We start from the raw sequence: 26,952 nt of genomic DNA, 5'->3' as shown, positions 1-26,952 counted from the left end.
CTCTGCACCTGGTCAGACCCCTGAAAACCTCACGCCCTTCAAAGTACCCAAGGAGAGCAGAGCTTAGAGCTAAAGGCATGGTGTATCTCAACCTCAGAAATACTTCGCTTTCCCAAATATCACAAAGAAACAAAAACCCCACAATCTCTTGGGTCCTTGCCCCCATGATATCCAGGGAGCCACGATATCCAGGGAGCCAGGAGAGAGGTGGAAGGACCCCATCAGCTCCGGGCAAGAGCTCGTGCCGGGCAGCCCCTCTGAGCAATGCCTCCCGACTGCTCTTAGTATAAAAAAAGAGTATGCGAGAAGCTCCTGCGAGCCGAGGAGGAAGTGGTATACTTTGGGGCACACTGCTGTTTTTGTAGGCAAAAACAGTCTAGTGGCAGGAGGGGGCGGGAGGAGAGAAATCCTGTGGTGTGATAAATGTCTGCAGCAGGAGATACCCTCGGAGGGAGCAGCAGAGAGACAGTGACAGACCAGGGAGCGATACTGCTGCAATAATCCGCTTTAAGCTGTTGTTTTGGCTCTGTCAACACAACCGCAAGGCTGTTCATGCTAGGAACAGGCCTCTCTCTCCCCGGTTATTTCCAGGAATCAGCATCACAGCCATCAACAGTTGACAATCAGAAAAACAGCATACGCGCTGTGGTTGGGCAGTTCCAGTAGGTCGGAGGTTCTTGGTTCATTTTTGCAATAGAAACAGCTGTTGATCTTCGGTTTTTCTGTGTCACTCATTGTCATGGCACTGAACAGAGATATTTTAAGACGACCATATCTATTTACACCACCAGTTATGAAACATCCCCTGCAAATCTCACTGTTAGGTGGAAAATCATTGCACCAGCCCCGCCACCACTGCTCCTTGGATGAACACTTTGCAATCACACCTCTCGATACTTCTGCCAGTCCAGGTTTGATTTGGAAATAAAACTGCATTTTAACTCCCTGAACCTGTTTTGGGGGCCCCAAAACCTTCTGCTGAAACTCTGAGTGAAACTCTATGCCAGCGTCAGACGAGTGAGAATTTTCTGTGACTGAGTCCTGTGGTTTCAGCTGGTTTTGCAATTAAGTTTGTGTCCTAGTTTCATTCTGAATTTCAGCTGATGCCATGCTCAGCTCTGATAAATCAGAACCTGAAAATGAAAGCCGAGCCCATAGGAGCACTCCCCCTCTGAACTAACTGTGCCCGACTCTTTTTTTTGTCCTCTCTGTTGGTCTCATCCCCTCCTCATTTCCAGTCAGGCCAAACTCACCTCTGGAGCTAGTCGCTGCCGTTCACCCACCTCCTTAGCGCAAGTGAATGCAGCCACCCAGCGCGCGTGGAGGCGGCTGGTAGACCTTCCCCTCCAAACGCAGCTTAGCAGCTTTGCTTTCAGCCCTTATCCATTTCTGAAAACAAAAAGCAAGGAGTTTTTAGCCTGAGAAGCACCTTCTTGCTTTGTCAACTGTCCAGAGCACAGAAGAGCCGTAAAGACAAACGAGCATTAAAATGAAAGAAAGCGGTCAGGTGGGTACTCAAGGGCTTCACAGCTCTCCAGGCGCCTGAAGCCAAGCAGCCAAGATTTAGTCTAGAGCCGAGAAACCAGAGGTCACACAAAAGAGGTCGCACGTATGTGCAAAAGTTATGTAGATGCAGTTATGTGCTTTTGTTTTCTCAGTTAAACGTGTTGCCTCCATCTGTGTAAACAAGGAGCAGAGCAAGTTAACATTACAGAAAAAATACAGTAGAGAGAAAGAGAGTCTTTAGCAGGTTTTGGCTACAGAGCAAAGAAACACGATGGGATTAGGGCAGCGGCTCAGTCGTGACCTCATTTCCAAACCCAGGTGAAGAAAGAGAGGAATGAACGCCCAACAAAAGGAGGAAAGGGGAAAGACCTTTAAAGGACTGCACCAGCTAGGCCAGCAACATGACCTAGGAGAACTCAATTTTATTTTAATGCAGTGGGAAGTGTGCCCAGGATTCTAAATAATGCTCTGTGTTTGCTGTAATATTACACAGAGCTCCAGCCAGGCAGGGTCCTGAGCCGACACAGCTGGAGGGAAAACTCAGCAGGAGTCCCATGCTAAAGCAGCAAATAAATAAATAAAAAACTTCAGCGCCATTCAGATATTTACAGGATTTTGTCATTATTGTTTAGGTGCATTAAAAACCCTGAAATCAGCCAATAAAGTCCTTAACTATATTTCCATTGTGCAGCTAGCAATCTTTGAATATTACCTCTCTAAAAACATAAAGAGAAAACTCACTTTAGCTCAGTTTAGCTCATCCACCTTGCCCTGCCCAGCCCAACCCCAAATTCACCATCACTTCCTTCTTCCACCCATACCCTTATCAAAGCTCAGGCCTAAACAGTTTCAGGTGCATCTTATCCCCTCAGGTGCAGGTGGGAAGCTCAGAGCTAGTCTTTGCAACTTACCTGACTCACTGTAGCAGCTCATTAGGCCAGGAACTAATATGGTAAAAAGATCGTTAACATGGGAGTAAGGAGACTGCTGCTCCGTTCTTGATTTTTCATGTCTCTGCTACTTTCTGTTTTGCACCTCGATTATTTGCAAACTGAGTTAGTTCTGTTTGCACATTTATTTAAAGCATCACATCTACCAATAAAAACCTTTGCTTAAACAGTGTTATAACCACAAGCGCTTGCATAATTACTGTGATTTTTGAAGAAATGATTAAAAAAATCAGATCTTGGGACATCTGAGAGCATCACAGGATCTGTCTAGACTGGAGGGCAAGCACGCTCCACCACATTCGCTGTGTCCCAGCGTCCTGGCCACCAGGTCAGGGTATGTGGGACCTCGCTGCAGATCCTCTCCAGCCTGCATTTGCCCTACGTGGAAACTGGGTACGAGGGAGACTTTAGCGGGGAAGCTCTGCTCTCGTATCTCCTCCCAGCACGCGGTCGCAGCAGGGCTGGAGCAGGAGCCCCCAGCAAGGCGACTGGAGGCACCCTGGGCTCCCACGTTGTGGGAACACTTCCAGGATTGCGGCCAACCGGCTTGGAAGGAAAATATCACCTGACGACAATTTTTTAACCATATAAAGGAGCTATAAACAATGGGCAGACAGAAAACGTATGCAGAGGATAATATACAATGATTAAAAAAAGCCTGAGAAGCTCTCACAAACGATTATCATTGGTTCAGTCTATTTATTCAGACTATATATTAGAAACTCTCCTGCAAAATTAAAAGCTCTGGAAAGCCTTGTGAAATTACTTTTTCTTAGCTGTGACTGTGGGGTCGTACATGGCTTTAATTTTTTTAAAGCTGTCAGATAGTAACAGACACACACTGCCTTCGCTGTGACCCTCTCCCTCACACGTACAGACATACGCCACCCAAAATCAGATCCAAACCGGATAGTGTGGGCAGAACAATGGGAAACAGATAGCATCTGGTCTTTAAAATTAAAAAAAAAAAAAAAGGAAAGAAAGAAAGAAAGGAAAAAGAAAAGGCATATACTAGCTAGTTAAGTAACTATCTCCTTCCCTCCTCCCTCCCCTACTTGTTTCTTTTTTCTTTTTTGGTAACTTGATTGAAATCCAAACCGCAAAGCAGATCTTTGGGGTGGAGAACAAGGGGAGGAAAGGAAGGAAGAGAAACGGAAGGAGATAACCTGCTCTGTCAACCCAGCACCCTTCCTGCAAAGGCACACGGAGGGGAGCGAAGCTGGCCGCGAGCGGCATCGTCGAGGCTGGCGGGCGTCAGGCGGTGGCGCAGCACCTACTGCAACGCAAGGCTGACTGATGGGTTGGGATGCATTTTTTTAAGAGCAGGTCTCCCACCTTCTCACACACGTAGTTTGGAGACATGAGTTAGGCAGTGAACTTCTCTATACAGGCCTAAACCCTCTAAAATTCAGGAGGAACATCTGATGGCATCAATGGACTTTGATTCTGCTCTCAAAGTGAGTTTGTTGCTATTCTGTATTAGAAGCAATTATTATTTTTCTGCTCCAAAAGTTTGAGGCAACAAGTCACAGAGTGAAAAAAAAGGCCATATAATTTATGTGACCTATCTCATAAGGGCAGTAATCTAAGAGGTGAAAACAATGTATTATTGTTGTCATTGCTGTTGGTATATTTTTAACAGCAATCAAGAGTCTACTAGATTCCTCTCCAAGTATCAGTATATCCAAGTACAACATCTTTGTCTATAGAAAGCATATAAATTTTAAAAGTAATTGAAACAATATGTACCCAGGAAAGGCTCAGGGACTGCATAGTACCAGGATCTAAAGTCACCTTCAGGGCTACAATTTTACTCTTTTCTTCTGTGTATCAAAAAAAAAAAAAAAAAAAGCCATTTCAGGGAAAAATCAAAGGCCATTTCTGAAAAACTGGAAGTCAAAATGAGACAGTGTTTCACACTATACAAATACATGCAGTTTATACTGCCAGCACAAGTCTGTAAGTAACCAGCAATGTGCTTGATTCCTTTCATACCTCTTTGTCATATAAACAATTCAAAACTGGAGGGCACGTGTCACTTACACTGACATGCAAATCATTACTGCTTTGTCTGCCAGGAAATTTGTGTAAACCAATGCTGAGTTCAGGTTCATTATATTGACATTTTCACCAACAAGTAAATTGAAAGGTTACATTGTTGACATACCAGATGTTATGCAAACTGCTTTTCAAACCAGGGTTTCCATACATCTCTACAAATAAATAAATTAGACACTTACAAATGGTGTGTGAATCAATATATGGTAAATCACCCATTTATATACACACGGTGAAAACTACTGTGTGTAAATCCCATATTTCACGCAATGTCAAAACCTTTTTCACCCAGTACTTTTCATTTTCCTGAAAATAGCTGTCATTATGTAAATGTTTTCCCTTAAGACCAACTGTTCTTCATAGTACGAACATCACTTCAAAACTCGGGTGCCTGAATTAGCGCGTGGTGTTATCAATGGGAGGGAAGCACCCGAGCGGGAGCTTGCCAACAAGGCAGCCTTGAGGATCTGGGTTTAGGTATCTATAAGAGTAGATCTGAATGTACTAACTTTAGGTACGCCCAAGTTTTTAACATGGACTGCCTCCGGTTTCAATTTAGCCTCAGGGTATTTTGACCCCTTTCTGCTGCACTTTTTTCCTCTTGACTCATCTCTAATAGCAAAAATAAGCAGAACGCTATTTGTCGAACAAGGTACTGATCTCGTTTGATCTTATTTGGGCCTGTTTCTGGTGTAAATCAGAAGTGAGTGACCTTGTAATTCTAATCTCAGTGAAACACACGTGCTCCAGAATCAAATCCCAAGGGTAAGCGTAATTTTACAATATCTTTGCACTCCCTCAGTCTCCGGACTAAAACAAAGGGGGCTGATGCCAGCCTGGCCTCCAGAGGCCTCCCGGTACCTGAAGCTCCATTCCTGCAGCTACAGCAAATACTGCTTTGTCCCTGTGCATCGATGTCTCCCACTGCAACCAGTATGACTCCAGAGGTCTCCTGCAGCGCCAGTGATTTCTTCCTATGTCCACTTTCCAACGTATGGATTTATCTTGGTGTAGATCAGGGCAAATCAGACTCATTTCTTAAAATCTTCAGTTGTAGAGGAAAGAGATTTCTTGGGATGACAGTGATGCCTTCTGCCAGTTGCCTCGTCTCCTAATCAAAGAAATGTCATAACAAATCAGCTTTTCTGTAATACCTTATATACATTCAACATACAGATGAAGAATGGTTTCAATACACTCCGAAGACTCCTCCAAGCTGGAAGAAGCCTTGATCTATTCAGACCCTTCTCAACCAGCTGAGACCCAGGACTGTGTCTTTCCCACTTTATAATTCTTCACCGAGTGCTCATACTGAAATTGTTTCATAACCACATGAATTTGGAGTTTTCATTTCACCCTTGGAAGAAATGTAGAGTCTGGCACGGTGACAAGTATAACAGTGTGTAAAAGCACAATTAACTTATGCTCCCACCCCATTTTTTTACATTTCTAAGGAAGCTCTGAGATTTCAGAGTGATTGTTTTCACTTCAGAGCCAGCAGCACACAATTCCTTCACTTCATCAGCAACGTGGTACAAAGCCGGGGCTCACGGTCACCAGCACGAGCCCTCCCGTATCGCAGCCCCTGTCCCTCCACCGCAGGGAGAGGTCACAGCAAAGGGCACACTTTGTGCCTCCCCCCCCAGCAACCGGCTTCCTAAGAAAGAGAAGCAGCAAGGAAAAAAGTCAAACTGGAACTGCATATGGCACTAAGGGAGTAAGGCACAGTAATCCCTTCGGAATTGCAAAAATTGGGTGCCTATTCTCCACTGAGCACTGGAATAGCAGAGCTGAAGTGCACAGCTCGCCATTTCAGATGTGCGAATCCCTGTGTGTGCTGGCTCCGCACCCCCTCAGGGAGAACAAACTGCAAAATGTTCTCCTAATTTTTTTTTCACCGGGAAATGCTGACTTTAAAATTATTTGCAGAAAAGTGTAAGATTGACAACTTTACCCAATTGATTAAAACAGGGGGGAAAATTATCAAAACTGCTGAAATATTCTGAAGTTTTGAGCAAAAGACATTCTAGTAGAATCAACTTTTCATTTCAAAAGGTGAATGTGTTTACGCCTAAAAAAATAACACCTTAGAGATTAAAATTCAAACAATTTTTTTCAAAACGATTAGGTTAAAATGCCAAAAGATGCTGAAATTTGCCAGGTATTTTGAGATCTTGAATTCTCAACTCATCTTGGTTAAAGAAGAAAAAAAGATGGTTAAAAAGAAAACTGTGTTTCACAGACACTCCATACCAAGAACCCAACACTGCAAAGGTTTATGAACTTTTGTGTCTACCGGCTTTTCAGAGGCCTGGAAAGGACAGCTGAGACGAATAGAGTTAATCATAAATGTGTTCAGAATAGTGCCCCTTCTGTTGGCGTCTGTACCCAAAATGATTTGCCGTGTGGCAGAGACAGAGTGGCACGTGAAAGTGATAGTTATTGAGCCCAGATCCCTTTTTTATTTGTTTGAGGATGCTGGATGAGCAAGGCCTGGATTATCTGTGCCGAACATGGATGCTCTAGCAACCTAACGCTATGAAATTTGGTTTCCTGATGATTTCAATTTACTACCACTTGCTTCCCTGAGACCACTGAGTGACACCATGTAGAATATTCACTCGTATTTCACCCTATTCCTGATGACAGCAGAGCCTCAAAACACTGTCTGAAAAAAACTAGCGTTGATCTTCTAAAATACCCAAGCAGTTGTCTGTTATTCCTTTTGTCACCCTTCTATCAACCTTTCTTTGGCAGCTCTATGAAGATACCTCACTAACAACTGGTGCTAGCACAGACCAGAGGTGTGTCCAGATTTAATCACCCTGGGCCCTAATTATCTTGAGTCAAAACAAAACTCCAGAGTTCATCTGTCTTAAATTCTCTTAAAAGTTTGTTTTAGATATCCCTCAGGCCTGCCACTAATAAGGGAAAACAGCTTAAAACCAATATCAAGCAGACTGTCACTTCATAACCACCATCACTTGGATCATAGATGGCACTAGGCACCAGTCAGGTATCATATTTCCATCAGCGTTCAATAGCGTTACATATGCTTTTCCCTTATGGCCAGCACCATAAAGACATTCTGCCAGACATAATCATCTCTATCTAGCCTGGCAATTTATAAGCTATCCTAAGCACATGGTTTGAAGAGCCCGGCTGTTAAAAGAGGAACAGCCAGCTGCAGCGATGTATAAAATTGCATCCACAAGCAGAACAACACAATGCCACGCCAAGCCTTTGCTTGTTCGCTTTTACACGCCTGTGCCCAGATTTGCGCAGGGCTTTAAAACCCTGCTTAAATAAATAAATAAAGTACTCTGCCACTCCTAACACTTGCAAGAGTCACAAATTAAAAGAAACACACAGATACCCAACGGAAAGGCAACGGAGACTGGGAGATTTTACACTGTGAGGCTTTGTTCTCAGGATTCTCTTTTTTTTAAAATCTTGATTTTTTTTTTTTAATAGATTTCTAATAAAACACCCTCAAGCTCTGCTGCGGTTTGCATCTATGGTTAATAGGCCAAATACCTGCATGTTTTGTTGCACAAGTAGCATTAGAGATAAGAGAGGGCAGGATCATGCCCCGGTTTTACAAGGCTCTGAGAGGCACTTGGGGGCCATACAGACCCCTGCTTGGCTGCCTAAGGCCAGCTCTGACCACTAAATAATGTGAAAGGCTTATAATAACAGCTGGTGACTGATACATTCCCTTTGTACAAATATTTCATGTTTGTCACCATGATCACTGTGGAGGGACAGCCCTGCTCTCCGAAAGGCTCAGTCTGGCCCAGAATTTTTGTATTTACACAAAACCACACCAGCGCACAAGACAGTTGCCATTTGCTGAACCCTATCACATCACGATGACAGTTTACATCCTACTGTAAGTATAAGGAAAAACTACCATAGTCTCAGGTTCATTAGGATACCAAGGTAAGGTAAAACTTCTTAAGCAGAAAAAAGAAGGGGTAGAAAAGGCATTAAAGAAGCTCTTTCCCTGAATCACTTGGAAACATGCTTTCCAAGAGAAGATATTCTCAATCCGGAAAAGGAAAGTAACACCAGAGTTGTGTGTAAAGTGGTAAAAAAGGAGTGCATTGTGCTATGAGGTGCACCACAGATTTCACTTTTAATTCATTCTACTTAAGTCCTCTCATGTGAAAACTACAGCTGAGCCCGGCCTGATATTAACTTTCTGCTTTTCAGACACACAGATCCATTTTTTGCCAAATTCCATGTTTTCAAGAAGTAGCATATGAATTGCACGTGAGAATCACATGCACCAAACATGTCTCTCATGGTCTCTGTTGATCCAGTCCCACTGCCCTCTTATTAAAAAAAATTGTTTTGCATTTTTTGACATCCCAGGACATCTGTGGGTGATCCGAGGCAAATGGCAAATTCTACTTCGCTGAATAACTTTTCCAGGCAATTTTGTGACTTACACAGTGAAGTATAATCTGACAGTGAGCATGAACTGGGACTTTACCTCAAGTTCCTAGAGAAGTACCAACAGCATCCTCCTTCTAAAGGAGTTTTAATTCATCATCTTCCACTCTTTTTGGTCATTTAGTTCTTTTTTACTGGCCTGTTTCCAAGTAAAGGTCCACATATTAACCTTGCCTCCATCACTTTAACTACCTTTCTCCATCTGCCAGGAGGATCAACGGACGAATACACTTACTGCAGAACAGAGGGAGGGAGTACTGGCTCTTTCTTTGGAAATGCATGGGTAACCACCTTTTCCCCTTGTATGAATACATATGTACATCACTGCAGAGAGCACCTAAAACAGTATAAATCCACAGCTCAGCAATCTGACCAACACTGCCTGCCACAAAGCAGAAAAGCAGAAGAGGTGGTTCTGGTGGCAACCGATGGAACAATCATCCCAGATTGGAGCTCCATTACTCAAATCATATGCACATATATACACACACATATATAAATATGAGAGGCTGGAGGCAGAAGCTTTATGAAAAGCTGGATTTAGTTCAGCTGCTAAGCTCCCCAGCACAGATTTAGCAGACAGGGAAGGAGCCTTAAGTCTTCCAGAGCACACACGGATATAGGCATGTGCGTACCAGCATACCAGCGTCAAGGACACATCACACTTACTCGATGTGCATAGCTATCTGTGCAGTATTTACACAGTCAATCCAGTGTGCCCATAATCCCATGCAGAAATGTTTACATGATCCTATGTCATTTGTAGCATACAGACCCTCATTTCAATTAGGGCTGCATTTGCCTTGGGCTGTCTGCCTTTCTGGCTGTAGTATGGACAGTATTTCATTATAAACCCTTAGAGAGTCAAAGAGTCCAAGTGACAAAGAAGATAATGAGCTTTTTCTCTACTTGTACAGGTTTTGTTAGGACCAAACAACATTGCAGCCACTACCTCAAGTGAGACTATATAGTGTCTTTGGTATCATGAAGAGTTTATACAGGGAGGCAGAAGAGGCAATATCGTTGGTGAAAATGTTATAGCCAAGATTTGGCCAAAATCTCACCTCTGATCAATCAAAATATTATTATTACTATGTAATATTACTATTAAATATTATTCTTATTATATAAAATAATACTATAGTATTATATTTTGTGTCATTTTCTGCAAAATCCAGCAGTTTAAAATAACAATTTTAAACAATAAAAACAAGTCACAAGCATTCAAATTGTTTTCCAATTTTCAGAGGAAAATATCTGCATTTTTTCATTCATAATTTTTAAAACTGCTTCAGATTTTGTGGGGTTTTTATTTAGAACTTAAAGCTAAATGAACAAAAAAAATTAAATGTACAAAAATGAAGTGAAACTTCTTGTTCAACCCAAAAAGGAAGTCTGACAGCTTTTCAATTCACGCACTTTTAGAGGACGGATTGTTTTGAATACACTCAAAGCTCTTTGAAGAATATTTTTGCTGTATGTTTTCAGAATTGGCAGAAAACAGAAATAGTCCATTACTCACACAGCTTTGCCCGTAAGCTCCCTGACTGTGAAGGACACAAACTCACGTGGCCTCCAACAGCTGTATTCCATCTTATTCTCCAAGTTCAGCCTTGGTTTCGGTTTGGCAACTCTGAAGGTCCAGAATATCTTATGGATAACACTAGGCATGAAAACATAGGTTGAATTTAGGGTTCCTGAAAATAGGCTCAAATTCATGGCATACTTCCAGGTATGGTGCCACCCTACCCTACTGCCTCCTCTAGGATTGTGTTCACATGGCACAGTTTGGCTCTGCAGATGGCACCGAAATGCGTATTTATTTTAGAATAGCACCAAGGAATAAGGCAGGGCTGGTATCAGATGAAGTGAAAGAGAAACATACCTAGTAAAAAGCAACTTAGGAGTGAGGAGTCCAGTAAACTCTTGCAGAGCAAGTCACGAGATGCCCTCGTGACAAAAGGAGACTTGATGCATAGGAAATTCACATGAAATTCAAACTTGGGCCCAAATGTTGTCTGATGTCCTCACTGGGGTATCATCAGGAAGTAAACTTGGCAAAATGTGTGTGATTACCCTTTTCCTAGAATACACAGCTGTCATACATGAGGGACTGAAAGAGGAACTAAAGATGACTATGCAAAATTTGTGTTTTCTCATAAACTCTTTATAAAGTTATATCTTTAAATTCAAGCTCAGCTGTGGAGCTTGCTTTGTGACTTACATTCAATATATATCATAACCATCACAATTTGGTTCCAAATCACAGGCTCCTTTTGGATAATGACAGACTGTTCTAACACTGAATGCCAAATCATGCTCTGCCCAAGGAGCCTAATATCTAAATGTAGGACAAGAGAGGGAAAACAAACAAGAAGAAAAAAGAGATCTACGAGACAACCACGACAAGTAGTACTCTCAGCACACCACGTTCCCTGGCATTGCCAGCTCCTCTTGTAGACATCACAGCAGAGGAAAACTTTGCTTTCTTGGTCCAAAAATATTCTGTATTTTGAATGTTGTGTCATGAGTTTGTTTTGATCAGCCATGTGATCTCTGGGATGAGAATAAACAGACAATATCTTAACACACAAATAACTCACTGGATATTTCTCTTCTATCTGTGTTTCCCAAACAATTTTATAATCTACACACATGCATATTTAATTGTATGCTTTAAATGACGAACTGCTGTGCCTTAGTCCCATTACGAAAACACATTTTCTGAATAGATGAGACATTTTTATAAAAGCAAATGTTTACTATGGACTATTGTCTTGTAGCTGTTTCTGGCTTGTGAAGTTATAGGGATCAGGTCTGTGCTGTTCCAATTGCGTTAGGAAGCAAGGATCCTTCCTTCATCAAAATATGTTGAATAAAAGAAATTGACACCGAGACATAAACAACATGGTCAAAAAATGGTTTCTAAGGAGGTCATTCAGCTCAAACTACACTTGGTGGAAACACTCCTAAAAATGTCAGTAGAGGAAAGTCCTAAAGACAGCAATGATGGTTCGTAAAATGGATGGGCTGGCATATTTTATTTACACTGCAGAACTGTAATTTTTAAAGTACTTGGAGATATTTAGATACAAAGTCCAGTTAAAGTGCAAGCTGTGTCTCTCTCTGAATCATGACTAGACTGAATGCAACTTGGTCTGCGTTCCCATACCCAGGAACGATTGACAGACTGGCCACAGAGGAAGGAGTAAGTGGAATCTATTCAGCCCCTTTCTCCTCCAAGCAGAGGGTGAGATTACAGGAGAGGAAATGAAGCAAGCCTTAGCTCGGTTTGCTGGCAAGAGGCTCTCTGCCTGTGTGGGGTATGAGACAGGAAGGCAAAAAGGCCCCTTGGGGTTACAAGGCTACCAACAAATTACTGGCCTCCCTCAAAGTGGAGGAAGCATGAAAGAGTGTGATTCCAAGGGACACTTAAATTCCTGCTCAGATTAACCAAAGGATGATGACGTTTCCACACCACCTACTGCACTGTGTGATACCTGTGGGCATGACCTAGAGCAGAAAGATACGAACATACCATACAACCATACGGCAAATATAGATCAAAAAACCTCCATCTAGCACTTCGGCATGCGTGGAGATTGTTTTTACAAAGCCAAGGGAAGTGGCTCCCAGTGACGATGGAGTCTCTCTAGCACTATCTCCATTATGAGAGTTTTATTGATCACAATTGGGTAGCTCAGGACATTGAGCCTTTTGTCTCTAGGTCACTAGTTCAAATCAGGCTTGGAGTGACAACAAATTAAATGTTTACCATCTAATGACAACAGTTCAGTGGCTGAAATAAGCTGGCTGTTGCATTCAGTCAGACTCCCATTTGGGCACACTTTAAGAACCTATGTAGCTCCCTGTGCTACGAGACCTACCAGCGTAGCAAGTTCAGTGCAGTGCCAGCAGTGTTACACTGCTTATAGTGACCAAAGCAGGCTAGGAAAGGACTGTCTGACTGCTACTTCCCTGGGGACCCCCAAGGAAATGGGATATATCTCATGAGCTTCTCAATCAGCACAGTTGGGAACAAAAACAAATAAAATAGTTGGTGGTCTCAACTGTGTTTCTTGTGGACAGTCACCCATGTTGCAAAAGCTTTCCTAGTGATTGGCACTAATTGCCTCTCCTTGCTGAGCTCTTAGCCAAGAAGCCAGAAATGGAATTAGAACAGGGAATAAAGGTCAGCTTGACAAAAGCATTTAAGTGCCTTGCACCAAAGAAGGCTCTTAAACTTCCACTGAAACTAACGGGCATGTTGGTCCCTACATAGGAATCGAGACCTGGACTCACCTACAGTTAGTCACCCCAGTGCTTACTTCAAGATGCTTTTGTCTCTCTTGAGAGAGAAAGCCACCTCCGGAAGTCAAATCAGAGCTTTCAGGGGACAGCCCGCTCCCCTGGAAGTGCCTGTCTCATTCGTTAACCAGAAAGGACCAGGGAGACCCCTAACTCTAACACCTCAGATAACTGCCTAAACCAAGATGTCATGAATCCTGGCCTATGTATCTATGTCACTCTGTGGACCAGCGCCGAGGGTAGGATTTCTCTGACCTCATGCTAGACACCAAAATACCAGCAACTAGTCTAAGCTGGTCCTCCTTAGGCTCCCTCTGGGGAGGCATCTCTCCATCGACCTAGAGGAACCCTCCACTTCAACTCGAGGCCTCAGGTTTCTTCTAACCTGCTCTCAGATTGCTCTTTTTCTCTCCTCTGGATGGTCCCTGCAGCATGGGTGAGCCTTGGAGATGCTGCCAGGCCAGGCCAGGGAGATCGGTATGACTGTTACACGCACTGCAAGAGGAGCACTGCCTCTACCTAAGCCAAGCTGCCTCCCTTACACTGTTCATTTCCAAACACAGTAACACCAGCACCAGCCACACTGTCAAGCACGCCTAAATGACTTAGAAGCTTGAAAGTCATCCTGATAGTCAAATCACACTGCTAGTTTTTATTCCCTGCCTTTTTCTAGTGTCTTTTTGTAGAACTCCAACTGCCTTTTTCCTATTCATTAGACCCACATTACCAGAGCCTGTAAATCCATAGCCAAGCCAAATCCACAGCTAAATCAAGCATTAGTGAGTTATCAAGAGTACTAGTAATTAGCAGGCTGAAAGCAATGTGGAAAAGCAATTCTGAAACTGCACGTTGTAAGAAACTAAATAAAAAAGATACACAGTGATTCCCAAACACAACCGAATGTTAGTTCTCTAATCAGAAAGCAGGTCACTAACCAAATGCTTGCCGCAAACAGTACATTTGTGGTTATGTAGATCTTAAAGGCACAGTTTCTAATACAAATTAACTGAAGTATTTTCACTGCTACTAAGTTCAGTGCAAATATCCCTCTTCATGTCAGTAAAACTTACTGAAGAAAATGCAATTTCTCCCTGCTTAGATTTGTACTCTGAGGCCAGTGTCTGTTGGAATAGCTCTTAGCTATCAACTCTACTGCAGCATTATCCTCAACACCTTCAATTAAGGAGCTCCCAGTAACCAGAAACATGCTACCTTGAGGAAGCAGGCAGAAAGCTCTCATGGTATGAGGTACGTACCTTATGGAGAGACGGTGATGTCTGGTGAGGGACAGATCAACCCGTTCAGTTACTCAGTGCTCTTACTTTTCCCTTCATAGGCATATTCTTAGGCATAACCTTCCAAAGGTTGTATTCTTCTCTATGTTTCTTGCAGGCATACAGGGGCAAATCTTCAGAAACGCAGACCTGTGAATAGGATGCGCTGTGCAGAATATCAGAGAGCATATTCTGGGGGCTATAAAGAAAATGGAATCAAATAAAACATAAATGGTCCGATTACGCAAAATAAAACTGGCAGTATGGGATTCTAATAAAATCAAATTAATATTTGCAGGAAAAACAGCTCGGTTTAGTGGGAATTTTCCTACATGATAGTTCAGCACTCAAAAATGTCTAATATTTAAAAGTCGCCATTTCAAAACAAATAGTGGTGTCTCGATGGAAAATGTTAGCATTTTTTCACTAGAACATCACTGATTCTTGGGGAATACTTCATTCTACAAAAACTTTCAGTATTTTATTCAATTCTACCTACAAGCCTCAAAAGGAGAATAGAAGGGAAAGGGGAAAAGGGAGTTCTTAGCAGAGCAAACATTGTTTAGGATGACGAGCTTCTCGATGCTCACTGGGAAGGTGAGTTTATGCAGTAACTGCTCTGATCTGAAAGGCAATGTCCAACCCTGTCTCTTTCTTAACTTTAGCTTGGAGCAAGTGTCAGATCCCAATGTAAACTTTCCCATCTGTGTTATTCTATTAACTGAAAGGGAAAGGGATTAGTATGTGTACTTGTCACATCTTTTGACCTGTTGCATACTGGGACCGAAGGTAATGTTAAAGCAAACAGCATTCTTCTCGCTTTGCCAGGATAAGCAGGGTATGGGGGTGGCGTTTCGTTAAAAGAAAAGAAATCCAGACCACGTAAAACAAAGTATGTACCCTGCGCAAAAATAAATCTTGAAAGCTGTAGACTTCCAAAGGGTATACCTTAAACAGGGCGAGAGAGAGAGAGAGAGAGAGAGAAAAAACATTTGAGAGGAAAGTTCCCCTCTCTGCCAAGCACCAGATGGAAGGCCTTCCCACGGAAATAGTTACAGAAGACAGATCGCTGATGGAAACTGTTGCCAAGTGAAGGAGGTCCCACTCGTTGTGCTGCTTAGAGCTTTGCAGACGAGAATATAATACTCTGATTAAAACACTTGTTCCAGAGAAAGGGGCTGGAATGTGGCAAAGTGCACCCGAATGCGACAGAGGGTGGCCAGTATGCCCGAAAGGAGTGTAAATTTTGGAAGGCTCATGTGGCTCGGGGCTTTATTCTTTCTTTTTGTACGGATTCCTGTTTTTTTTCTCATTGTAAGTTAATAGAACTCACGCACCCAAAATGCAAAACGGCAACAATAATCTTCTTCTCCCTTTCCCTGCCTTCCACAAGTCCATTACAGTGACTGGGACAGGACAAAGCACTGGAGCTGACGCTGACAGAGCATACATTTGGGTATTGAAGGTTTAATGAAGCCAGCACCAAAGAAACGCCTTCCCAAATGTTTCACAGTTAACTTGGCACTACATTATTAGGTGGTTAATAAACAATATTATCCACATCTACAGCACATCCAGAGCATGTTGCTCAGTTTTGGACCACTTCCCCCCGCTCCCAGGACAAGAACGACATGAACAAACTAGAGAGAGTCCAGCTGTGGACCCTCAGGATGGGTGAACATATGGGGAGAGGCTGAGGGAGGGAATTTGTTCAGCCTGGAGAAGGTGAAGGGAGGGGATCTAGGTGGTCCCTTCAACTAACTAGTAGATGGCTACAAAGAGGACCATCCAATTTTTCTCAGGTGCTCACAAGGAAAGGATGAGAGGCAACCAGCACAAGTCACAGTAAGGCCAATTCCAATTTGGTTAAAAAAAAACAGCACAAGTCACAGTAAGGCCAATTCCAATTTGGTTAAAAAAAATTCACAAGGAGGATGGAACAGGCTGCACTAAGAGATGGTGAAATATCCATCCTTTAAGATATTTAACAGTTGGCAGCACAAGGCCCTGAGCAACCTGACCTACCTTTGAAGTTGGCCCTGTATTAAGCAGGAGGTTGGACCAGATGATCCACAAAGGCCCTTTCCAGCCTTAATTATTCTAAGAATATTTAAATTATTCTAAGAATATTTAATATTTTTTCAATGATGTAGGCATTTGCTTTCAGAAAGCTCCATCTCCAATGTCAACTATAATCTAAACCTTTACTTTTACTCTCACAAACCAGAAGACAAAATAAAGGATATCCCACTGTGGAAGAAGACACTGTTGTGCTAGAAGCTACAGAAACATGCAGCAAAGTTGAAATCTTCTTTTTGTTCAGTGCTTAAGAACCCACTGCACCTTCCCCACAGCACCATTTATGGATGACTGGGACCAGTTCTGTATTGACCCATGCTCTGTCATCGCGGCAAGTCAACAAATCTCACTCCTTTCCTATGGTCACTAAGCTGGCAAAGCCAGGGATGTGGATACTACGCTTCATTAGCTTAGCTTGTTTCCAGAAAATGGTGCAACAACGCAGATAAAAGAACTGCCATTAAAACATGATGTATCTACTCTCAGTGACACAACCATAACAGTAGAGGGTCTGTAAAGAAGACAACTAAAAATGACATCTGACTTCCCAGCAGTGACAATTAGTGGTATATAAATTAATCTACTGGGGTATGACAAAAAAAAATATATGATTTCCCCTTGACTTCAATCTAAACAAAATGGGATGTATTTCCCTGTGCTTTACAAAATATTAGGTAAACTTGGGTTAAAGTTGTATGGAAAAATGAGCAAGACAGAGCACGGAGCACCATGGGCAACACTCAGCTTCTCCTGGTCTGTGTGGCAGCGGCTGCGATCTCAGTGACTGCTGCCACGATTCTCAGCACTGACAATGTTGTTCCCAGAGCAAGCATCAACCTCTCGCAGAACAGACTATCGGACCAAAGTTTATGGCAGGCTGTAACGATAAATGCAACCATTTCAGTGCAGTGACTGGGGAATGTTTACAGGGTGTAACTCTTGGCTAAACAAAGAATGCATTTTTGGGAGGCCATGTGGCATGGGTCACTGCTTCGCTGAAAGACGGAACAAGATAACAACCCTCACGCTTTACCAGATTTACTATTTTCCATTTACATGACTAGAAGGGTCCAGGCTGATAGCACAAGACAGCATTATTGCAAATTCCCCTATAAAACTCTCTTCCCTCCCCATTTTCTTTTCAGCTCCTGAATCATTTTTACCGATTTTGTGTTACACTAGCACATAACTGCCGCACCAGTGGGCCAAGGCCACATCGCACTGGGCCCAGTGCAAGCACAGAATGAAACCCTGCCACCAGTTTCAAGACGGCTAAAAGACTCTCATTTCAGCAGAGGTGTTCATATTGATATTTGTATATACTGATATTCTGATATCACCAGTTCGCTTGCGATTTAGGGAGAGCCTAAAATAACATTTTCCAAAGGCAAATATATTAGTTCACTGTATACATATGGACCTAAAGAACAATATTTCCAAATATGGAGTCTTGACACTATCCATGTAGAAGTACCTGGACTTGTCTGTCTCTGAACTTGATTATTAGGAAAGCTCAATACCCAAAGTCATATGTGAAGCTGCCCAAGTTCTAGGTTTTCATATCCACACAGACCGTCCTCTTTACCCAAGCAATTAATGTGTTCTTTCTCATGTGCAAGTGTACACACACACAAATATAAAGATATAGACACATATATGCAATACACACTGACAGATGAAGAAGCCACATTAGGGCACTGGACCAATGACTGTTGGGTCACTGGACCTATTTTAGACATCTGCAGTAGGATAAGGTGCAGTTTTACAGTAGGAACGCCCGTGTCTCTCCACTGTCTGTAAAGATGGCCCTAGTCAGACGTTTTTGTGGTCAGAAAAGTCCCTCCTACGGTCCCAAAAGAAAGGATCAGCATTCACTTTACATCAGGAATTTGTAGTCTCCTGAAATGGAGAGACAATATAAGCTCTCCCCAGGATTATTTTGTTTGTGTACCAAGTCAGCGTCTTTAAAAAGACTACCAGCTTGCTCGACAAAACTTCCTAGTACTCCTTGGCAGCTTTTCATCCTAGATCTATACTGGCCAAATAATCTGACTAATGCATTTTAATCCTTAATTAGATTTTTCTTACATTTTTTTCCACCTGAAGAGAATATCAGCTCAAGGACCATGTATTTATAGCCCACTTGATGGTGTTCAGATGCCGAAGTGCCAATGTTCTCACTACCAGGCGCTGCCAAGGCCTAAGGATATGCACATTCATCTACACACAGGCACAAACAGGCAGACACACACACCATGTACATCAAGGCTCTACAATGCCAAAAGAAAGGTATCTGATCATCTACCCTTATTTTAGCAGTAGCATAGTGAAAGGAAAACATGGCATGCAATGTTTAAATATCTTAAGCATTTGTATTTACTTAAGTTATGTTGCACTTTTTCCAGTTAAGATCTTTTAATCTATTTTTCCCCTCTATTTATTTAACAGCAATGTATCTGTCTTCAAAGTCTGTATTTGAAATTGTCTGACTTCCACCTTATACTACTAACAATTCCAATCTTCTGCTTTTATTTCTTAGCTGATAGGGCCTAAAAACTATATAGGATGGTGAAGTTTCTAACAAGAATAGCAGCTACTTTTCTGTTTTAGAACAAGTGAACAAAAGGAGCGTCAGAGCATTATTGCCCCATCCTTTCTCAAACTTAGGACCATTTTTTACATGGAGATTTTTGGACCAAGTCTGTAATACAGTAAGTAACAGCACTTGTAGGTTCTCATATGTAAAAATAGTAGGTGGCCATAACAGCAAACGCCAAATCACCCATTGGCTTGAAGGGAGTCAGGGAGAAAACTCAAAACACTTTGAGCTCTCTGAAGAGCTATATATCCTTTAGTTAGCTAACTGATACCAGCGTAACTTTTTTGTACTTGATTGTCCCTAATCTCATCCATCACTTATCAGTCATTAGGGTACCTATAAACCCTAATACCGACACTGCCCTGTCACCTAATCACTGCCCTCTCTGCTATTAGAGCTATCCACAAAGCTGACAGAAGTCACCATTCACATTATGCAGCTTACCTTTGCCTTAAGTAGAGACATAACGCACCAGTATTAAATCATTTCAAATTTGTCCGTCTACACTTTGTAAATGTCTGTTTGAGCAAGCGTATCAGGATCTGCTCCTAGCCAAATAAAAATGAGGTCCACTCAGCTTCAGTTGAAGTTTTGGACCATGGTTTATCAGAATCTAGATGTGAACTGATCCCTATCACTTTGCTTATTCCTTCACTCTAATAAAGTCTCACTACGCTAACACAAAGTACTCAGAGAAGTCTTTAAAAGGGAAAAAAATCAAGCTAAATCAACTCTCAAATTCCCATGTAAACTGGGTTTAAGAGTGGAAAATTTCTTTTACCTATTCTTTGGGTGGTACAAAAATCTAAAATTCCTATAGCCCTGCTTCCCTGGGCCAAGTCAAACAAGGATATTGTCCTTTTAATGTCTTAAAGGCTCTGTTTTCTTGTAATGCCAAATGCAATATTTTTTTGAAAACACTACACCAGAAGTTTCCCAGCTGAGAAAACAGGCTGGTGAAAAATGGTTTCAGAAAACGAAATAAACCATGCAAAAGCTGTTCAGGGTGTGTGTATGAAATGAACATCTGGATTTGGCTTGTTAAACTGCCTCCTTTTTTCTCCCCCCTCCTCTTTTTTTCTTTTTCTCACAGCTGTTCGAAAGAGTCCTAAGGGCAAAGAGACAGGTCAATGGACTGGGTTACACCTTTTTTTCTTTTTCTTTTTTCAAACCTCTTTGCACCTACGCAAGGAATCCAGGCCACATGTGTGTTTAATAAGTAGGCACAAACACAAGAGAGAAAAAAAAAATATCTCAATTCCTGTTGGTTCTTAGGAGAGACACTGAAGGAAAAATAAACTCCGGATTTCAAATTTTCTCAAAAAAAAAAAAAAAAGAAAAAAAGAAAGAAAGAAAAAAGAAACCTTATGGTTCTAATAAAGTATTTCTTTAGAAACCCAGTGGATTTTTTTTTTTATCAAGGTCTTTACAGAGTGCATCACTTTCTCTGCTTCTTTAGAGAGGAGTAACAAGGAGTTAATCCATTACCTGCTGCAGCAAGAGAAAATTAGAAAAGCCAATGTCCTGGGTTCATTGAACTGAGTCTTTCTATACCACAAAATGAATATATACATTTGTATCAGAAGGGCTGCAACTTCCCTAACTAGAGGAGTCCAGAAACGAAAGAGAGAACAAAAGGAACTGAGAAACTATTTGGAGAAGATGTTTTCTGAGAAACAGATGATTTGTCTTTTTCTCTTGACAGGATGGCCCCGGGTATTGCTAAAGCCCAGGCCAGTAACAAAGCATCCTCCAGCTGAGCCAGCCTGCCGCTGGCAGAGCTACAGGGAGCTCCCTGTCACATGCCACTTCTGGATGGCGTGGAAGGGCTCCACCACATCCGACCCAAGTCTTGGATCAGACGAGCATACTGCAGATTTCAGCCAGCAGTGCTGGGCTAGTAAGATAGCCCAAGCCCACTGACAGACAATAAGCTGCACAAAAATGCTTTATTCCCCTTGAAATACAGCCACGTGGCACCATACCCTCATACATACCCCCAGAAGAACAAGGCCACCAAACCTGAGCAGATGCTGATGGCTACCATAAGCAATATGCCTGACTCCCACGCTTGTCAAGGGGTGAGAACGTACCAACAGGGAATTTCAAATCTGAACACCAGGATGCAAACACACATATGTGATTTCAGAGCTTGGTTAGACACCAAAACAAGAGTTTATTTGCTTGCTGTAGGTATAGTGTGAAGTGCACCGATAAAAAACTAGAAGTAATGACTGATGGAAATAAGGGAAGAGCTTACGAGATCCTGGTATCTTCCAAAGTCAAGCCAGCTTCAGATTGAAGGTCTAAAAGGTAGCCTCTGAGAACTTAAGAGTTAAAACCCTATTTTCAGCCCAGCTATTAACAATTTCTGTGCTCCCAGTGCACATCTATACTCGATGCACAGATTTTAAGCCTAGACGCAAGTACACACTGCTGCTTCTTAAAGGTTCTGCACACACCGATGGAAGCTTGCGAATCTCATAGTAGCAAAACTGCACCACGTCTACTTACTACACCTCATTTTTCTGTTGCTCCCCTGAGTTTTGCTTGGGGTTGGTCACAACATTGCAGTGCGATACGAAAATAAGCCCCAAAATCCTCAAGTTCATTCGGGCAGTCTTTCTTTGGCTAGAAAATTAATGTTGAAAATCAAAGAGTAAACCTCCCTTTGTAAAACACAAGGTCTTAATGCCAGGAAAGAAGCTGTACTGCTTAACACTAATACTATACCTCAGGCAACAGTGTGATATTTTCTGGAAAAAGCCTTTGCCCAACGGCCTCCGTCAAAAAGCCAGCCCGGTTCAATAGGTGCTGCATGTTCAGGCCAGATCACATAGCGACGGCGTGGAGGTATGGGAAGGTCTCTCAGAGAGGAGAGGACGGGTGTTGGCCGTTGATGCCATGACCCTGCGTTTGAACTACGTAAATTATACAAGAAAACAAAAATTAACACTAAACAAAGGGTATACAGGAAAAAAAAGTCCCACTGCAATCCCAGCACTTTCTTTCCCGCCCATCCTTGGGCTGTAGGCGATCTCTAGCGGGCCTGATCCTGCAGCAGCAAAGTCGAGCAAAGTTTGCTTCTGAAAATGAGGAACAAGCCTTGCGACAGGGCACGTTTCCAGATAGGGACTTCCACTTCTCCCCGGTCTCCGGGCTGCCTGCCGCAGCCACGTCCCGGAGGTGGGACGCCTGGCACAGCTCTGCGCAGGCGCCGGGAGTTCGAGGCGCCTGATTCGTTTCAATTGTCCAGAAAAATTTCCATGACAAGAAGACAAATCTAAATCTGAAAGAGAAACTTGCCTTGTGTTAAGTCTGTCTAGTTACGGTTCCAGGGAACGACGTTGGGTCTACGAGGAACTAATTTGCTAGTATTTTCTGAGCTCAGAGCTGTTTCAGTATGATTGAAAGGCAGTATTACCTCAAAATCGAGTTGAAGGCAAAGCTAATTCACTTTCTCTCTTTTTCTCGTCCCTCTCCTCGCTTTTTAAAAAAAGACCACGAGAGGAGCATGGCAGTGAATATTATTTATGGAGCACCTAATAAAAATGCTATGGCGAAATAATTACTGGAAACATCTGACTGTGTGACTGTAAATGCCTAGGCCCCAGTGCGCTGATTTAATGGACCGCTGCTTTAGTCTGTTATGCCTTGTGCTACTGACTCCAAGCCCCCCTGCCCTCCTATTAAACTGCCTGCAAGGCTGCTCCATCAGAACTTTCTTCTGCAAGGTTTCTGGCAACTTTCCACAGAGCGATAATGTCAGCAGGGGCGACGGCGCTCGCAACGGGCCCCGGGCTGGCCTGGGAGGCGAGAAGGGCTCTGCTGCGGCATGGGGCGTCGTGGAGGAATCACAGCGAAGCGCTGAGGTTTGGCAGTTCTGAGAGCGAACAGTATTTAATAACCCAGATGCCAGGTGCTTTAAGTATTTCTGAATGACATGGGTTAGAAGGGAATTCTTCCTTCTTTTTGTCTACCCATTTATCATTCGCAAACCTGACCCCAGTGGTACGAAACTATGCAGCCTCCCTGCACAAAGGGCATTTCTTACAGAGAAGAACTGCCAGTGCCCACCAACGAACACCTTTTTTGCAAACAGATGCAAAAATTTTTAAAATTCACGAACACCTTGTAAGGGATATGAAAAACACAAGGATTTGAAGTTACTGCTTTCATTTGCAGAAACAGTCCTGAAGGAAGACTGGAGGGCTATCATTTAACTACCGCTGCTGACTTGCTAAATGAAAAGGAGAAAGTAAAAGGCAGCTCACTGCTACACTGACAGCAAGAACAAAATCATCTCCGCTCTTTCTGAACCCAGCAGTTAGCACGCTTTTTCATTTTTTTTATTGCTGGTTTTAATGTAATATTTAAGTTGGAACTAAAACAGACTATGGCACATTAAATCACTACCAATTGCAAATTTACCTAGATTTCTAAACTAAATTTTCTCCTACATTTACAAAGCAAAATTCCAGCATTTGAACTGTGAGCTCCTATTGCATTTAATGGGAGGGAGCAAACTCTAGACGTTACTCGGAATATACATGCACTTATCTTGTTGTTACAGGTCTCCCTCACAGAACTAAAAGAGAGCTTTAGTAACAGACAGTATCTCTCTGGGGTCAAACCCAATGAATAGTGTTTTTTTGAAAGGATTATTTCAAAGGAACTCTGAAAAAGAATGTAATGACTTGCAAGCTACAGAATTGCAGCATGGGAGGAAGTAGATAATGGAATATGACAGCAATGCATTTTTCATAAACCCAGTGATTTCTATCATAATGAGAAACCCATCTATAATTCGGAGAACTCCCTCCCCACCCCCCCACCCCAAAAAAAAGGGAAGCCTACACTGTTGCAGAAAGTGCACTGGAGTACGAAATGAAACAATAATGATGATGATGTTACTGATGAGTCCCACAGCTCTGTCTTCCCTTCTGTCTCGCTAAGGTTTCAGCCGTAATTCAAGAGGAGCAGTTGCAATCCCTCTCTGCCTCAGCATCACTAACCAGGGGAGCTTGCAGGCATACATCAGAGACCTCATGATAGATGCTAAACCCTAGAGAAGAGGCTGTTCTTTATCTGCAGAAAGTTAAGGCCTGCATCTGCTCTCAATTAGCAGGCAATTAGGGGAGTTGAAAACAAACCTGTTTACATTGGCTATGAAGTCTAAAATAATTTGTGAGATGTCAGGACAGGATATTAAGATGTTAATGATCTTGTTTCTTTACTTTTTTGCATGCAGCATAGTATCACATCTTCCTTTCTGATCTCCATATACAATGACAGAGAGTGACTTCAGGGAGGCTATGAAACCACTGGAGGCTGCTTTGGACAGGAGGGAAATTCTGCCTTGCAAACAGTAGGAACTGGAGACCCAAGAATGAGATGTTCTTTGCAAAAAAAGGAGGTTGTTGTTCATTCTTTAATTACGAAGTAAATATAGGCCATGGATTACAGTATCAGAGGTTTCAACCACAGTTCCCTTAGCAAAGGCCCAGTTGACAACCTCCTGCAAAAGTCAGAAACAGTGACCAGCCAAATCCAGAAGAAACTGTGTGTTAACCTTTGCTGGCCTTGTTCCAGTTGCAGTTGTTCTGACCCCATTTCTTCTCATCAAAACCCAGCAGAGGCAAGTGGTCATGGTACAAGGAGATCGTTTGCTTCCCTAGCAAGCATCCTGAATGAAACGTCTATGCAAGAACGTCATCTTTGAACTTAAACTAAAGAACTGGTATATGATCTTATTGCCGTGTTACCCTTTTCCAAAAACCCATTTACGGCACTAATCCTCTCAGAATAATACTGTATTTTCACCAATGACCACTCAGTTCAGCAGAGTCCATCAGGGTGACGTTGCTTAGGGTTCAAGTAACCTGAGTTACTTTTGCTTGGGCCACTCCTGATCCACCATATAAAAAGTCTTTGCAGAAATAAAGTCTTCCTTAAACAAAAAATGGAAAGTAGCATTAATATCCTTTGCTTCTGAAATGATAGGGTAGAAGAATAGTGGAACAGATCAGGAAAGTTGCAGAAAGCCACCACTTTGAACGCACTTTTTTGGCCTTATTGGGGAACACACTGGAGTATCAACCTTACTGACTCCCCAAATTCACTCTGTCAAACTTACAATGAGACTTATTATCATATTACCCTTAGATGATATAGTCATCACATCTTACCTCTGAACCTCATTACTAACCAAAAATAATTCTGGTAAACAATCCACTCTAAGTTGACAAAATCATGGTTTTACCATTCCAACTAATCAACACACTTACCATAATTTTAGCTGCTATACATCAACTGTCTTAAAATGCAAATTACTTCTTATGTCATGCAAGCATAGGCCTAAATTTGCCCTGCCTTCATTTCTGCAAAGCTAAAAGACCTCGATAGAGCCAACTTTTCAAAAAGCCATTGAACAAAAAGTGCACCACAGGTGCTACTGTGCCCTCTTGTGTTCTTGCTTGGGCCATCTCCCTTCTTGTCCTCTTCTTTCACCACGTGCTATGGATCTAGCTCTAATAAGAGCCAGGTGCTCTAGCCCCCAGGCTACAAAATAGCTTTAATTATAATATTAATAGCATTCTGCTAAATCAGAAAAAAAAAACAAATAGGTCAGTATTTGTGGTTACATTTTTCAATGTCCTGGTGTTTGTTTTCTTTCCAATTTTATGTTTTTCACTGGCATTTATAATGCCTCAGAGACATTCCAGAGGCCAAAATACAGGCGATCCGATCTTTGCGTGATACTCCTAACTTTCCATAAAAAGAAATAGCAGGAGTAGATCAGATCTACATTATACCAGCCCCAGAGGTATACCCTTGAGTCTTGACCTCCTTTGATGAAAAGCAGAAGAACTCAGTATTATTAGTATTTATTGTTATTATCTTAATTGCTATTATTATTAAGCAGCTCATGAAATATATTAATAAACATAGACATTTGAAACACAAATTCAAGCACAAAGAAAAGATACCTCCTATTTACCAAATATTAAACCAAATTTATTTAATACTTTCCATTAAAAACTCTCTCAGATGTATGAGTCAGGCAATAGTAAGGGTTAGCATGAATGTGTACAGTATGGGAATGCCAGCTGGTCTCCTTTGTGGATACGTATTATTTAAAGATAAAAAAGGGAGGGGAATCTGTTAAAAGGGAAACTTTATATTGGCCCCATAATTTAGTCTCTGCCAGTAACTTTCAGATCACATCAGTTCAGTTCAGAAGTCAAAAACAAAAAAAAAAACAAAAAAAAAAAGAGGGTTTTGCCAGTTCATTTCCTGACGAAAAAGAATCTGAACTGCTTCAGGAGAGAGAACCAGAGGAGGACAATTCCCTCTCCCGGCATCAAGGCTCGGAAACATGCTTTTGTTCTCTGTTGTGATGGAAAGAAAACTTTTCACGTGTTTTCACTAAAGGGGAACGGGTTCGAGTGCCGCGGGCCCCGGGCAGCTCTCCGGACGCCCCGCCGAGAGCAGCGCCCCTGCTCTCTTGGGGCGGCAGGGAGGAAACCCCACTTGCTGACATCCTTGTGTCGCACAAACCTTGCGAACAAACCGTTCCCCTCTGCTTAAACGCCTCTAGGCGCAACATCTGCCTGTCAAAACATGTCCCTTCTGCTTCTTACATCACTCACATCAGCAGCAAGCCCTGCACACGCACCGAGCCCGGTCATTCGGTCGGTAACGTTCGACGCAGTGAACT

At 42.3% G+C, this 26,952-nt stretch overlaps 1 long non-coding RNA gene across 1 annotated transcript in view; it reads right to left on the bottom strand.

Moving 5' to 3' along the window:
- Positions 1 to 3,135: 3,135 nt before the first annotated feature.
- Positions 3,136 to 26,952, bottom strand: part of LOC112979098 (uncharacterized) — a 135,827-nt gene continuing 112,010 nt past the window's right edge. Inside the window, exons 16-17 of the long non-coding RNA XR_010391867.1 lie at positions 14,537 to 14,753; positions 3,136 to 5,625 (exon numbers count right to left, since the gene is read on the bottom strand). This is a non-coding gene — a long non-coding RNA (uncharacterized LOC112979098). The remainder of the gene's footprint in view (positions 5,626 to 14,536; positions 14,754 to 26,952) is intronic.

This window comes from Dromaius novaehollandiae, chromosome 16 (assembly GCF_036370855.1).
Source record: "Dromaius novaehollandiae isolate bDroNov1 chromosome 16, bDroNov1.hap1, whole genome shotgun sequence".
NCBI lineage: Eukaryota > Metazoa > Chordata > Aves > Casuariiformes > Dromaiidae > Dromaius > Dromaius novaehollandiae.
Note: the sequence above shows the minus strand (reverse complement) of the source record. Positions and strands in the feature narration are given on the sequence as shown.